The 16,556-nt window shown below is 42.2% G+C and overlaps 1 protein-coding gene across 4 annotated transcripts in view; it reads right to left on the bottom strand.

The window, feature by feature from the left end:
* Nucleotides 1-16,556, bottom strand: part of LNX2 (ligand of numb-protein X 2) — a 92,822-nt gene that overhangs the window by 54,711 nt on the left and 21,555 nt on the right. For 2 of the 4 annotated variants that reach the window (XM_077809788.1, XM_077809759.1), the window contains exon 2: nt 1,056-1,147. The exons of 1 other annotated variant lie outside the window; for it this stretch is intronic. The gene's annotated coding sequence lies outside the window, so the exon portion shown is untranslated. Of the gene's footprint in view, nt 1-1,055; nt 1,148-6,494; nt 6,605-16,556 lie in introns of those variants that run through there. One more of the 4 variants, XM_077809778.1, reaches the window with a different exon arrangement.

Genomic DNA, 16,556 nt, shown 5'->3' on the forward strand with positions numbered 1-16,556 from the left:
CAGAGTTAGCAAATGAGGGATGTATCATGCTATGATAACATTTACATTGAATGTCAGCCAAAATAGACAGAAGCCAAGATGTTAAAAAATGGATGCCTACGGTTAGGAGCCTGAAACCATGTTTAAGATCCTAAATAAACTGCTGGATTTTCAGAAGTGCCGAGGTCCCTGCAGCTCCCTTTTACTTCACTGGGAACTGCTGGCTCCTCAGCACTTGAAAAATCAGGCCACTTATTTAAAAAGCCTAACTTCATGCATGCATATTTGAAATTCTTGGTCAATGCTCCAATGACAGAGAGAGAATGCGTGAAGACAGTCAATAATATGGGGAAGCAGTCAGCCCTTTCCTCCTTCCTCCTATAGTCTTCTAGGCATTCTTAAATTTGGCACTGCAGATTCTAACAAGGATACTTTGGACTATACTCCCCCAATGCTATTTGCCCAGTTCCTAAGGGCTATGTCACAACTTCCAGACCTACTTTGGGTACTCATGGTTATGGTCTTGAAGCATGGTACTACAGGATGCAATACTTCTGAAAGCAGTTCTTTAAGAAATTACATTCTATCATTGGAAATAACCTGCCTATGTGCACGTAAGACACACAGGGTTGGAAATTCAAACTTTTCTTGACAGGGTAGGTTGGCATAAAGATAAAATTCTAACTCATACTTCTTTATAAAGTCTATAGAATTTTCTCCCCATCCCAAGCTAAATGTTCCAAAATCTTTTTGTAACAAATAAGATACCTACACAAAGTAATATTTTGCATGTCTATCAAGATCTCAGTGTGAATGCAGTGCAGATTAGAAATGGGAATGGAGCTTTTCAGCGGTAGATTACTTTTTCAAAAATCCAGATCTGGTAGTGACTCAGGGCTGCCACCATCTCACAGAAACTCAGTACCTTGTGTGACATGAGTCTCACTCCAGTCCCCAAAGGACAAGTGGAGCCTTTCCACACAATTCACTCACAAATGACAGCCTCGCTAGCAAAAAAAAAAAAAAAAAGCCACGTAGTAACTGATTATGGAAAATTAACTACTTTCAATTCTCACCCTTCTAGGTGGCCTCTTCCTGGTCAGATTTAAGGCATGTTGGCAGGCAGTATAAGGAAATCTGCATTGCTGCTGCCCAAACTGTTCCTGTTCTGTGAAGAGACAGAGAACTTCAGTCTCATAGGCTGTCAGTCACCAGCTTTATAATAATTAATTTGCAGGTCGAACTTTGTTAACCCAGAGTTAAGGTTCAGCAGAAATAACACTAATCTTTTGGAAAATGTTCTTAAAGGATTGCCACACTTTTAAAAGTAAAAAACAAAAAACCCTGAATTTTAGTAGCTCTGGAAACCAAAAATTAACATTGCACTTTAAAATTAACCATCTAAGAACTAGAGATGTAAAACCCACCTTTGTCCATCAAGAATACACAATTTCATTTAATCAGCAACATAACTAAGAACACTTTGTGGTAGAATACCCTTACTCTCACTTGTAGTATATTAGAAGACATTTAATAAAAAAAAAAGGGTCAGAGAACCAGCCCTCTCTCTAATGACTATTCAGCTAAGGCAGCGTGAAGAGAACTTATTCCACCTGTGGTTAGGAAAAAAAATCCAGGGATTCTGAAAAGGACTTTAGTTGAATGATCTTGGGTCTTGTCTACAGACTAGAAACACTCTACAACAGAAGAATAGCGTACTGTACTAAAAAGCCCCTTCTAGCCAAGCCACTTCCATTTCCGAGCTTCAAAACTGAGGACATCGGAAACACACAGACTTGCGGGCTGTCTACACAGACCAGTTTAACTAAAGGGCGTGATTTTAACCACTGCAAAATCCTGTGTAGACACTTGTTTTGAAGAATTTCATCTCAGTTTAGCTTAAGTCAATTCCTTTCTGACTTAAGATAAAAGGAAATAAAGCATTATTAAAATATAATTGTTTATACACGATTTTGCATTGGTTTCACTAAAGCTTTTTTTAAAAATGATCTAAGTTAAACAAGTGCAACTTTCTCATGTAGACTAATTAATAGAGTCAGTATTTTTTTCATTCTTAATTTGAGTATGATATGATCTGTGAGACTGTTACAGTTCAAGGCCTGATCTCATAGTTTTTCTGTGTTGGGACTCCTGGACTTCAAATGGGAGTTTTGTATGGAAAAGGCAACAGGATAGAGAATTAACATGATGGCTCAAATACATTTCACTTGGGCTATCTTTTGGAGACCATAAATGTGATGATTTCACTATAAAGTATTGTTCCACATGAATTATTAATACGATTATTGTTGCATCACATTAAGTTTAATAAACAAATGATGCTAATTGTAAAGCTCCCAGACACACTCTTGGCCATTTTATTTTTCTGTAGTTTCTTCCATGTCGAAATGCTCCTTAGTTTAGTGATAGTTAAAACAATGGAAAACCATTGAACAAGGACTAGACTGAACGCAAGCCTGGGCAGCTGCAGGGGCCAAGGGGTTTCCCACAGGTCTGATAAACGCAGGGGCAAGGAATTGATTGGATCACAGGTGTCTGTGTGACACAGAAGCACCAGAAACACCTCAGAATGACAGGTTTCAGAGTAGCAGCCGATGAAGTGAGCTGTAGCTCACGAAAGCTTATGCTCAAATAAATTGGTTAGTCTCTAGGGTGCCACAAGTACTCCTTTTCTTTTTACCTCAGAATGAGACAGAGACGGCAATAAGGAAGCCTCAGAGGAGCACTTGCAGCATGTCCCTGAGAAAAAGCTAAGAGATCTTTGGAGAAGAGTGCTATCTGGACAGAAGTTTGGAACTGGGAGCAAAGAAACTTTATCCAGTTTGATTTCCACTTTGTCCAGGAAAACAGTACTTTATTTTATTTGTAAATAAAACAGGATTGCATCAAAGAAATACCTGACTCCATCATCAAGTTCTCTGCTTAACAGAAATAACCCACAAAAGTTTTGTGATAAAACTCCAAATTTTGGCTGCTTGCATCAAAAGGAATAACAGTATTATCTTCTGCAAGGACCTCCATTTGAAAATATCAAATATGACTGCTTCAAAATACAAAGCTAGGAGATATTGAATGGGTAATTTTTACTAGCAGGAAGTTCTGTAAGATGAACAGAATTAGAAAAAAAGAAAACTAAATAATAGAGGAATGCAGCTTTGTTTCAAAATGTCTTTATTTACTTTTCTTTTTAATTTAGTAGTGCATCATTTTGAGTGAAGTTTTTAGGAGGTGATTCTTCACATCAAATTTTTGTACTTATTTTGCAATGGACAGAAAGCAAATGAAATCAAAACCTTTCTTCATAAAGTAGCTCAAATTACTAAATTAAAGTTTAACAATATTTCTATGCTGGCTACCGTGAAACCTTATGGATAACTGTATAGCTATTACTGTATGTATCCTAGGAGACCAAAGCGATCTTATGTTTAAAGACTTAATTCCCTACCCGAGTCCTAATACAAATCACATGGATCTATAAATAAAACAAGTAGCCTTGACAAAGGAGAAAGTTGACTTTTTATTTTGGGCCAGAATGTATGTTAACCTTCACTTATGGCTTATTATAAGCATATAGTTTCCTATTGCATATTACCGTCCTTCCCTCCCTGTGTCCCCCACTCTTTTCTTACTACAAGGTGCTAGAAATCTCTTTTTGGCTTCCTAAATTATATTATATATATATACACACACACATACATATACATATACACACACACACACACACACACAGAGTTTTTTTAAAGAAACTTGGATTTTTCAAACCAGAGTGGCTAGAATTCTCTGATCTTAAAAATATATCTTGTGAAAATTACCAAAACGGTCTCCTGTTCTTAGAATCTAAATTCAGATTACTGACCAAACTGTCCAGCAAGATTATCCTGTAAAATACAACAACATGCAGAACCTAATAATTTAGGAAGGCATCTTCAAAAATACATATTTTTTCAAAATGAAATAAAAGGGCATAAAACAGCTAATTTGAGACAGATCAGATTTGTGTAGATGTTACATCTTGTCTGAATATTTTGTGCATTTGAAACATGCAGCATTTGAAAATATTTCCTGTAATTCTTGTTTGTCAGGCACATCACTGGTTCTAACATAGATTATCTAATTGTAAGTCCAACCTCTGAAGCACAATTTCTTCAAAAATGCAGAACAGAACATAGGAAACACCCAGGTAGGATTTCTTACAAATCCTCTGCAGACAGAGAGGCAGACAGCAGAGAGGATGTATTGCAAAACCTGTGAACATAAAGCATGCCAGTACCCTTCCTTAATCTTTTTTAGTCACATATTTTTACCCTTTCATTTCAGAATTTTGACAGAAGTATAAACATACCTGCACAATATGAAGGAAAAGAAGAACATACATTGTTGTTCCCAATGGAGAAAGAGGATATCACATGACGACAGTGAACTTCAAGGGAAAAGGTTGTCAGCATGCTGGTACAAGTGAATACACCAGTGGGTAATTAAAATAGGACCAGCCCCCTCTGTAACTACTGGAGTGTAACACAGGCTTTGATTTATTTAAAGCAAGTAAACACATCTGATCTCATAACGCTGTATGATGCTGGTCCAGCCTCAATAGCTAGAGTTCCAATAAACTAGAGTGGCACCTGCCAATGGTTAAAGGATCTGTATTTAATATGTCTTTTTTCAAAAAATAAATCAGATGCTAAAATTAGCTTCAAGCAGAAACTTGGCCTACAAGTTCTCATGAACATGTAATGAAATAGCATCATGATATGTAATATGCAGCATTTTAAAGACACATCAAGAGCATGTATGTATCACAGATAGCAAGAACAGTGCCATAATACCTCATGCATATTAGCTGTAAATCACGGACAGCATATTTCTGAGCCACTGTATTACATCCTGTCCTAGTGTGTTAACAATATTACGTAAAGCCTAGTGTGATGGAGTATACAAACGCCACACTGGGCTGGAAAGGGTTAAAGGACAGTACTGAGCCCTGGTAGTCCCACCCCGCTGCAGGGCCCAGGTAGCCCCTCCCCCCTGCAGAACATGCTGCTACTGGAGACAGGGTTGAAAATGGAGCAACCCAGCACAGAAAGGGAGTCTGAGGATAGTGTGAAGGCTCCTGACAAAGGGGCCGGAGAAGCCTTCCTGAAGAAACAGGACTGTATGCTGAGCCCAGTTAGGGCTCACGGTTTGGTTTCTTTTTCATTTTCTTTTTTTCCCTTATCCGGGACCAGAAGCTGAAGGAGGAAAGCGGCAGTAGGAAGTGACCAGGGAGGATAGCTCAGAGAGCCCCTTTGGAGGCCAAACACTGCTGATACTCCTATGGTCACAACCCTTTAGAGGGGGCAGGCCCAGGCTCCCTTACCACAGCTCCGAAGGCTGGGTGTGCATTAACCACTAGGCCACACAGTCCATCAAGGACCCAATTATACCTGGCCTGACCAAATAATGGTCCAAGAACATTTAATGTCTGTTTTCCTTCTCTGCACCCTTTTTTATTTAAAAAAAACAAACCCTATTATTAAAACAGGAGATTAAACACAAAAGTGATATTAAAATTCTCCCACAACTTTGCGTAGGTGATGAAAATATCTCAGGACAGTTTGATCTTATGTATCATTTGTGTTATAACATCTAGTCACAATGGAAGAATTCAGCATGGAAAGCCAGCCTTACACCTGAAAATTACTCTGCTTTTGTTGCTTCAGTCTCTCTCACAGAAGTCTGTTTTGTATTTTTAACACTAGATATATTGCATACTAGCACAGCTATTAACTACAAACTATTACCTCCTACTACATCAGCCATTATTTTTATAATGCTGAATATTTCATTTTTGAACTTCAATATCCCCTCTTTTCCAGTTTAATATGTCACAATTATAATAAACACTGTGCTGTACATAGAAAAAATGTATAATAAATGCAATAGGCATCTAAAGATGACATTTACTATCTCCTTTAAAGATACATGCTTATTTCTGATTCTTTAGTTCACTTTATTAACAAATGCCAAACAGCAGAAAATATGCTCTGGTTCTAAAGGGCTCAAATTCAGCCTCTTGGGGTTGCTTCTACAGACTTTTGGGGACACTCAGGAGCATAGTCTGGTCTCTATGCTGAGGGGGTACTTCCCTCTCAACAGCTGTCATGTAATGATTAAAGTAACACAAAAGTGGTTCCTCTTTTTCCTTCCAGCTTGACAAAGGCTCATAGGAATGACATTGGAGAGGTGTCATAACCAAGGGTGCTGGTTCCTTCCTAACTAGTAAAAAGGACCTACACGGTCCAGATACAATATCTCCCTGGCTGAGCTCTGGAGCCGTCAAAGTTAAATACAAGGGCTTGTTGGGCTGAGAGTGTCATCCCTGCACTCCCACAAGATAATAGAAGGGACATGGAAGGTGTTAAAGAGACTTTGTCCTTCAATTAGTGATGACGGTCTTACATACAATGGTGCATCTTATATATATACACACATGGTCTCTTCCCCAAAGAGCTTACCTTCTCCAAAGCAACTGGAAGTGGAAGCTCCCTTGAGGTATCAAGGGTGAAACAGGAAAGCTCCCTCTGCTATAAATGAAGGGAGGAGGTAGATAGCTAGGGCTTTCTTTCTTCTACTGTTTTCTGCCCTTCGATAGGGGTGTACACAGAGGTGACTCCGTGACCTAGCACTGCAATAATTTCTGTAGGCTATCCCGCCACACTAGAGGGTTTAAAGAGAAGGAGAGAAAAGAAAGATGGATCCAGAACAGGGAGCACTAATGTATGGAAGAACGTAGCTGTTTTTTACTACTTCCCCTTTCCAGAAAACCATACACATCCCATATAAGCCACTTTGTAGGATCTTAAATGGAAATACTTAACTCATTTTACAATTCCTCAACCTTTTTCTTTATATGGGAAAAGCTTCCTTTCAACTTCTGCAATCTTTATGAAAGCTGAAAAGAATCAGCCTTTAGCAAGCTAAGAAAACAAAGCAAAATACAATCAAGGCAATCCCTCCTTTTTCTACCTTTGGATTTTTCTGTGGTAAAAACTGTGGTTCTTCCATTGATATTCCTTCTTGCATTCACAAAACTCAAATAACTTTGTGCTCCTACTCTCAGCTATCAAACTCAATTTGGCCGAACACGAAACAGAATAACATCTCAATTTATAAGCCATCCATCTCCCTCTCTAACAGCCTCATACAAAACATTCATTTATACGTGCTATGGGGCATGCATAATTTAAAACTGAATGGGAACTTCAGGCGCGACAGTCTCCACTGAAATGTTGTTGACTAGACTAAAAGCATTTCCTTACAGACACACAGATACCAAGATAAGCCTCTGTGGCTTGTCACTGTAGTCACATAGAATCATAGACTATCAGGGTTGGAAGGGATCTCAGGAGGTCATCTAGTCCAACCCTCTGCTCAAAGCAGGATCAATCCCCAGTTTTTTCCCCAGATCCCTAAATGGCCCCCTCAAGGATTGAACTCACAACCCTGGGTTTAGCAGGCCAATGCTCAAATCACTGAGCTATCCCTCCCCCCATTGCTATGCCAGGAGATCTACCGCCACTTTCTAAAGGAATGCCTAGGGATCTCTGGTCCCACCTGTCCTCTTCTATCAGCTACCCTGGGATGATATAAACATTTTTACATATAATTAGCTCTCTGCCCATCCACTGTAGGTCAGCCATTTCCAAATACAAATGGTAACATTAACTACTGTTTCCAGCAGTGTCTCTACTAAACTAGGTCTCTACTTAAAATAATTAATTAGCATGTAATGTTTTATATGTAACAATTCCTGATCTAATAGTGAAATCTTTACTTACAGGCATCTGTTATTTATGTTTACTGATACCAAAAGTTAACAAAATCTCAGTCCTTGTGTCCTTTTCTTTCATATTAACTCACTGTGTTGTGGGCCGTTATCCAGAGTCCTTCACTTACCCAGCTGTATTAACTGCATTGCAATAAACCTACTAAGACAAAAAGAAAGGTAATCATTTTTTAAAATTGTGAATTTTTCCCCCATTGTGAAATGTTATGGTTTATTTGCCCATTTCTTGCAACATTTACAAGAGTTTAAAGTGCATTGGCTACGAATGCCTAATGGAGGATTGCACAGATCCATACATTTTAAGGCGAGATGAGACCACTAACTGAACTTCTACATAACACAAACCAAAAGTAATTCCTGTAAGTAGAGGAAATTATTCTTGTAAGAATGTAAGGGAATACTACTGAGCCCAATAATTTGTGGCTAAACCACTTTCAGAAAAGCACTGAATTTAAAGACTATGTAGATAAAGAGATGCTGAATGTACTACTTGCTCTGGTAACCTCTTCCAGTGGTAAAATTACCCGGACTTTTAAAAGTTGGATCTTGTTTCCAATTCGATCTTAAACTTCCAGCCACTGGATCTTATGCCTTTGTCTACTAGTTTAAGTAAGTTTGGTATCAGATATCTTCTCCCTGTGTAGGTACTTACTGACCAATCAAGTCAGATCTTAACTGTCTCTCTGGAAAAAGGAAGAAATAACTCTTTAAGTCTGTAATTGTAAGACAAGTTTTCCAGACCACAAATCATTTTTGTAGCTCTTTTCTGAACCTCCTCTAGCTTTCCCCAACATCTTTTTAAAGCATTAACACCAGAACTGGACACTGCATTCCAGTAGTTGTCTCATCGATGTCATATACAGAAGTAATACCATCTCTCTACTCCTCTTCAATATTCCCCTGCTTCTATATCCAAGGAGTGTGTTAGACCTTTTTGCCACAGAACTGCACTGGAAGCTCATGTTCAGTTGACTACTTATAATGACCCCTAAGTACTTTCAGAGTCCCTGAATTCCAGGATACATCCTGTAACTATGGCCTACATTCCTTGTTCCTAAATGTACACCCTTGCATTTGTCCATATTAAAACACATGCTGTTTAACTGCATGCAGCTCACCAAATTATTCAGATTGTTCTGTGTTCGTGACTTGTCCCCATTATTTATCCATTGGGAACACCAAGAAACTCTGCCTAAGTGAATGGACACAGAAGGTCTCAAACACTGATCATGGAGATTAGCCTCACTAGAAAAATGGCCTGGGTGAATTCCTTTTCTGCTGGGTGTTTCTACAAGGCATCTCAGTCTATGAATATCATCTATCAAGGCTATATAAACTACATCACTCCAGTACTTGTCCACTTTGGTCTTTTAGCCTTGGTCTCTCCCTGTCTCTTCCATTTCCTCCATCTTCTACTTTTATGTAACCTCCTGTTATTCCTTTAAGCAACCTGCCAAACAGCAATAATGAACATAGAGTGATCATGTACCACACTGTCTATTCAGTTAATGCCAGCTATCTTTCATATGTACATGACATTCTTCATCTTTCCAGTGTAACAAGTGAATTTTGTTTGAAAATCAATTATCCTCATGGCACATGAACTCAATTAGTTTCTTATAATTTTGTTTTTAAGAGAAGAAAATAATGTCAGTTATCAAAATGGAAAAACTAGGCAATATTTACTCAATTTTAAATAATTCTCCACAAATGTAATATTATTAAAATCCTCAAGATGCAGAGCAGTAAAACTCTGAGGCTTGTTTATGAACAATCAAAATTCTGTTGTGAGTAGAAAATTAGACTATATTAAAGACTGATCAAAAACGTTTTTCAAGCTTCTTCCACACTTCAATAGCTTCAGCAATTTAATGTGAATTCCACTGTACAGAAACAAGTATCATTGCCAGCTTAAATATGTGAAGTAATTCTTCTGCACACCAGTTCAAATTAATATTTGTTACCTTCTGGCAAACAGTCAATATCCTGTCTATACTCTTCAGAGATTTTCATGAACTTGGGTTTCTCCCAAACAAACGTCTAGGCAAATTCCAAAGGTATTCAACCTTACTTTATGAGGATGACAAAGCAACAGCCACCTTCCCAGCTGCTAAATACAAACAGAAAGTGGTTGCTTCAAAACAATTTAAATCATATAGGTAATGTAATCTCTGACATACCTTCTGTCTGAGCTTACTGACAGAAAGACTGAACCATGTACCAAACAGCCATTTGTTACCACATAAAATAAGATTTTTCAACCACACTGGCTGCACTGTCACAAAACTAATCACACGGCACTTATATTCTCTCTCTCATGCACCTTTTGATGCTATCATTAGCAAATCTAATAAAATATTCAGATCAATAGGTAGGTAGGGTGACCGGGTGACCAGGTATCCGGTTTTCGACCGGAACACCCGGTCAAAAAGAGACCCCAGTGGCTCCAGTCAGCACCACCGACCAGGCCATTAAACGTCCGGTCAGCAGTGCTGCGGCACTAAGGCAGGCTAGTCCCCACCTGTCCTGGCACAGCACTGCACTCTGAAAGCAGCCAGCAGGTCCGGTTCCTAGGCGTGGGGGCCACGGGCGCAAAGCCTCCTGCCCCCCCCCCCCGCCTACTAGTGTTGGACCTATTGGCCACTTCCAGGGCACGCACAACGCGGTGTCAGGACAGGCAGGCAGCCTGCCTTAGCCCTGCTGTGCTGCTGACTGGGAGCCACCCAAGGTAAGCCCCAAACCCGTGCCCCAACCCAGTGCCCCAGTCCTGAGACCCCCCAGTCAGAGACCCCCTCCTGCACCCCAAAGCCCTCATTCCCGGCTCCACCCCAGAGTCTGCACCCCAAGCCCAGAGCCTGTACCCCCTCCTGCACCCCAAGCCCCTGCTGCAGCCCTGAGCCCCCCCAAACCTGGAGCCCCCTCCTGCACCCCAAAGCCCTCATTCCTGGCCCCACCCCAGAGTCTGCACCCCAAGCCCAGAGCCTGTACCCCCTCCTGCACCCCAAGCCCCTGCTGCAGCCCTTAGCCCCCCCAAACCTGGAGCCCCCTCCTGCACCCCAAAGCCCTCATTCCTGGCCCCACCCCAGAGTCTGCACCCCAAGCCCAGAGCCTGTACCCCCTCCTGCACCCCAAGCCCCTGCTGCAGCCCTGAGCCCCCCCAAACCTGGAGCCCCCTCCTGCACCCCAAATCCCTTATCCCTCGTCTCAGCCCAGAGCCCGTCCCCCAGTCCAGAGCCCTCACACCCCACTGCACCCCAACCCCCTGCCTCAACCCACACCCCTCCCGCATGCCAAATTCCTTGGCCCCACCCCCCTACCCCAGATCTGACACCCCCAGCCGGAACCCTCACCCCCTCTGGTACCCCAAGCCCCTGCCCCACCCCAGTAAAAGTGAGGGAGGGAGGGGGAATGTAGTGAGCAGGGGGCAGGGCCTTGTGGAAGGGGCGGGGCCAGGGTGTTCGGTTTTGTGCCATTAGAAAGTTGGCAACCCTGCTTGGAAGGATTTAATTTTTAGTTGTGTATGTCCGGAAATGTTGCATTCACCATATCCACACACACTGATTAAAAAAAATATTTCTACCAATAATCAAAATTTATAGATAGCCAAAGTAAGAAAAATGCTGCTTGAAAACTTAAGAGTTTGATTTAAGGATATTTATTTTGTATGTTTTGAGGCGCAATGTTGACAATTTTGTGTTTTAATGCTTATAAAGCTTTAACTTCTTGAACCTCAGTTTCTAATGTCATTAAATAATTATTGTCTGGTCCTGTTCCTGCCCCCTCAATTTCCCACAGTTGTGAAAATTTAAATAGAAAAAAATAAGGAAAAAATGCTTAAAAATAATCAATATCATCAAAAATTACAAAAAAATTTGAATTTGCCACACCTATGAATAGGGTTGACCAGAGATATCATGCTGTCCTAACAACGCTCTCAGCACTTCTTGTAGTACACACGATAGATTCCCTGTGAACATCACATTGTCCATCTGTACTTATATACCTGCACTCATGGGATAGTTTCTGAAAATGACCTTAACACTTCATCGTCCAGGATACATCCAGCCACTACAAACCCTGATGGAGGAGTATAGTTTGGTTGAAACATTTCCATTTTGTTTATCTATGGATGTTAAATAGACTGCAAGGGAATGTCACCCAGAGGCTACGTCTATCAAGCTATTTTAAAAACAAGCAATACAATTCTTCTTAGGGATGGGCATTTTCTAGAGAACTAAGACTCTCCTCAGAGGTCTTGTTGCAAAGTCCCAAACAAACAACAGTCTTGTAATCAAGTCCAAACACAAACAAAATGCCCCCAGAGTTTCTTCTTCCAAAAGGTTCCTGCTGAGTTTTCAGTCTCTCTAGAGATCAGAAGTTTGTGGGGTACTCTAACCAAGTAGAGTTCTGACTGTGTCCGGTACAAAGAATATCAGCAGCTCCAGTCACAGTTCTGTGGGAAGGAGGTGGTTTAACTCCTATATCCTTCCCCAGCATGACCCAATAGGAAGGCCAGAAAAAGTCACAGCAATTCTGGGGCTACATTTCCAAGGATTCTCTCCCACTGGCCAGAGAAAGAAGAGGATTGCCCTGCCAACACTTCAAGGTTCCAGATGTGAGGCTTCCACAGAGTTAGCTGCGTACATCTTCTTCAAATCACAAAATGCAATTCCAGGACCACCCACTTCCTCTCTCTATTGTTGTTTCCTAAATCTGTGTTTGCAGAACCTCCCACCCTCTCCCCGCCCCGGAATATGATAGACTCCCCTCCACAGTCTTAAAGGACCCTCTGTAGCAATACTGATTGCTAGTATAACAGGGACCATTTACATACTTATTTTGAATGTGAGCTTTTGTTGTTCCCACAATAGGCATGAACAAAGACTGACTTGTCTCAGAGTAGCAGCCATGTTAGTCTGTATTCGCAAAAAGAAAAGGAGTACTAGTGGCACCTTAGAGACTAACCAATTTATTTGAGCATAAGCTTTCGTGAGCTACAGCTCACTTCATCGGATGCGTTCAGTGGAAAATACAGTGAGGAGATTTATATACACACAGAACATGAAAAAGTGGGTGTTATCATACACACTGTAAGGAGAGTGATCACTTAAGATGAGCTATTACCAGCTGGGGGGGGGGGGGGAGAAAACCTTTTGTAGTGATAATCAAGGTGGGCCATTTCCAGCAGTTAACAGGAACGTCCGAGGAGCAGTGGGGGTTGGGGGAAATAAACATAGGGAAATAGTTTTACTTTGTGTAATGACACATCCACTCCCAGTCTCTATTCAAGCCTAAATTAATTGTATCCAGTTTGCAAATTAATTCCAATTCAGCAGTCTCTCGTTGGAGTCTGTTTTTGAAGTCTTTTTGTTCTAATATTGCAACCTTTAGGTCTGAAATCAAGTGACCAGAGAGATTGAAGTGTTCTCTGACTGGTTTATGAATGTTATAATTCTTGGCATCTGATTTGTGTCCATTTATTCTTTTACGTAGAGACTGTCCAGTTTGGCCAATGTACATGGCAGAGGGGCATTGCTGGCACATGATGGCAGATATCACATTGGTAGATGTGCAGGTGAACAAGCCTCTGATAGTGTGGCTGATGTGATTAGGCCCTATGATGGTGTCCCCTGAATAGATATGTGAACACAGTTGGCAACGGGCTTTGTTGCAAGGATAGGTTCCTGGGTTAGTGGTTCTGTTGTGTGGTGCGTGGTTGCTGGTGAGTATTTGCTTCAGGTTGGGGGGCTGTCTGTAGGCAAGGACTGGCCTGTCTCCCAAGATTTGTGAGAGCGATGGGTCATCCTTCAGGATAGGTTGTAGATCCTTGATGATGAGTTGGAGAGGTTTTAGTTGGGGGCTGAAGGTGATGGCTAGTGGCGTTCTGTTATTATCTTTGTTGGGCCTGTCCTGTAGTAGGTGACTTCTGGGTACTCTTCTGGCTCTGTCAATTTGTTTCTTCACTTCAGCAGGTGAGTATTGTAGTTGTAAGAATGCTTGATAGAGATCTTGTAGGTGTTTGTCTCTGTCTGAGGGATTGGAGCAAATGCGGTTGTATCGTAGAGCTTGGCTGTAGACGATGGATCGTGTGGTGTGATCTGGGTGAAAGCTGGAGGCATGTAGGTAGGAATAGCGGTCAGTAGGTTTCCGGTATAGGGTGGTGTTTATGTGACCATCGCTTATTAGCACCGTCATGTCCAGGAAGTGGATCTCTTGTGTGGACTGGTCCAGGCTGAGGTTGATGGTGGGATGGAAACTTTTGAAATCATGGTGGAATTCCTCAAGGGCTTCTTTTCCATGGGTCCAGATGATGAAGATGTCATCAATGTAGCACAAGTAAAGTAGGGGCATTAGGGGACGAGAGCTGAGGAAGCGTTGTTCTAAGTCAGCCATAAAAATGTTGGCATACTGTGGGGCCATGCGGGTACCCATAGCAGTGCCGCTGATTTGAAGGTATACATTGTCCCCAAATGTGAAATAGTTATGGGTGAGGACAAAGTCACAAAGTTCAGCCACCAGGTTTGCTGTGACATTATCGGGGATACTGTTCCTGACGGCTTGTAGTCCATCTTTGTGTGGAATGCTGGTGTAGAGGGCTTCTACATCCATAGTGGCTAGGATGGTGTTTTCAGGAAGATCACCGATGGACTGTAGTTTCCTCAGGAAGTCAGTGGTGTCTCGAAGATAGCTGGGAGTGCTGGTAGCGTAGGGCCTGAGGAGGGAGTCTACATAGCCAGACAATCCTGCTGTCAGGGTGCCAATGCCTGAGATGATGGGGTGTCCAGGATTTCCAGGTTTATGGATCTTGGGTAGCAGATAGAATGCCCCAGGTCGGGATTCCAGGGGTGTGTCTGTGCGGATTTGTTCTTGTGCTTTTTCAGGGAGTTTCTTGAGCAAATGCTGTAGTTTCTTTTGGTAACCCTCAGTGGGATCAGAAGGTAATGGCTTGTAGAAAGTGGTGTTGGAGAGCTGCCTAGCAGCCTCTTGTTCATATTCCAACCTATTCATGAGGATGACAGCACCTCCTTTGTCAGCCTTTTTGATTATGATGTCAGAGTTGTTTCTGAGGCTGTGGATGGCATTGTGTTCTGCATGGCTGAGGTTATGGGGCAAGTGATGCTGCTTTTCCACAATTTCACCCCGTGCACGTCGGTGGAAGCACTCTATGTAGAAGTCCAGTCTGTTGTTTCGACCTTCAGGAGGAGTACTTGTAAAAATACTGACTTGTATTTTTTTACACAGATGAACATTTTGAATATTCAGCTTCTTAGTTGAAAAAAATCTCTATGTGAAATCTGAAATTCTACTAAATCAGTAAATTAAAGTCCAAAATATCTAGTTTAACAATTACTTCAAAATTAGACTAAATTGTTTTTTATTTATGTTTCTGATTAATCTTTTAAAAACTGGCTTTTTTTAAATAAGTTTGTATTTAATTATACTGTATTATAGTATTTTAAACCCCTTCATTTAAAATATTCCTTTACCTTATTTTTGTCCAGGATGGTACTTTTGCCTGCGACACCCAGTCCGATAAAACCTGGGCCTTAATCCTTCAAACACCTAGGAGTATGCTTAATTTTACTACAAGGAGTAGTCCCATTAAAATCAGTTAATGTTACATCTTTAAAATCAATGGGACTTTAAAAATCAGAATAGTAAAGTCAAGTATGTGCCTAATTGTTTACAGGATTGAGGACCTGAAGAGCAAAAAACTTAAAAAAACAAAGACCACACCCTAGCTAGGGCCCTGATCCTCCCATTGTGCTCCATGTGGATGGACTGCTATGCCTGCACAGAACCTCAATGAAGTAAAATCGGTGAAGTTAAAACACATGGAAGCAGTCCTTCCATGTGTTTTACTGAAGCTAATTCCCGCATTGCCTATTTTGCTATGGAATTTAGATTCTGATGATGGAAAAGAATCTGGAAGGGCAGACCTCTTACACCTGTGTGGAGTCCATTTGATGCCTAGGTGTGTCCAGTTATAATCCACAGAAATTCTTTACTAAATCAACTCCAGAAAGCTTTTAGTGAATACCTCTAATGGCCAGAGATGGGGCACGAGATTGGGAGGGCTCTGAGTTACTACAGGGAACTCCTTCTCAGGTGTCTAGCTGGTGGGTCACACATCCAGGGTCTAACTCGGGGAGGTGGGGGGGGGGGCAAACTTTTTGGCCCGAGGGCTGCATCAGGTTTCAGAAATTGTATTGAGGGCCTGCTAGGGGAAGCTGTGCCTCCCCAAACAGCCAGGCATGGCCCAGACCCCGCCCCTTATTTCCTCCCCCTCCTGCTCCTCGCCCCCCCCCGTCCTCGTCCCCCCTGTCCTCCCCCCCACCCCCGGGACTCCTGCCCCATCCACCCGCCCCTGCTCTCTGTCCCCTGACCGCCCCCAGAACCCCCACCCCTGACTTCCACCCCCCCCAATCCCTGCCCCATCCAACCATCCCTTCTCCCTGACTGCCCCTCGCCGCCCCATCCAACCCCCTCTCCTTCCTGACTGCCCCCCGGGACCCCTGCCCCCATTCAATGCCCTCATTCCCTGCCCCCTGACTCCCCCACCCCCTGACCATCACGCCCGAACTCCCTTTCCCTCTATCCAACCCCCCCCCCCGGTCCTGCCCCCTTACCGCGCTGCCTGCCTGGTCAGGCCGGGCTCTGCAACTGCGCTGTCCCAGGAGCTCACAGCTCCACTGCCCAGAGCATTGTGCTGGAGACACAGTGAGCTGAG

The sequence above is a fragment of the Eretmochelys imbricata genome, chromosome 1 (genome assembly GCF_965152235.1).
Source record: "Eretmochelys imbricata isolate rEreImb1 chromosome 1, rEreImb1.hap1, whole genome shotgun sequence".
NCBI classification, from domain to species: Eukaryota; Metazoa; Chordata; order Testudines; family Cheloniidae; genus Eretmochelys; species Eretmochelys imbricata.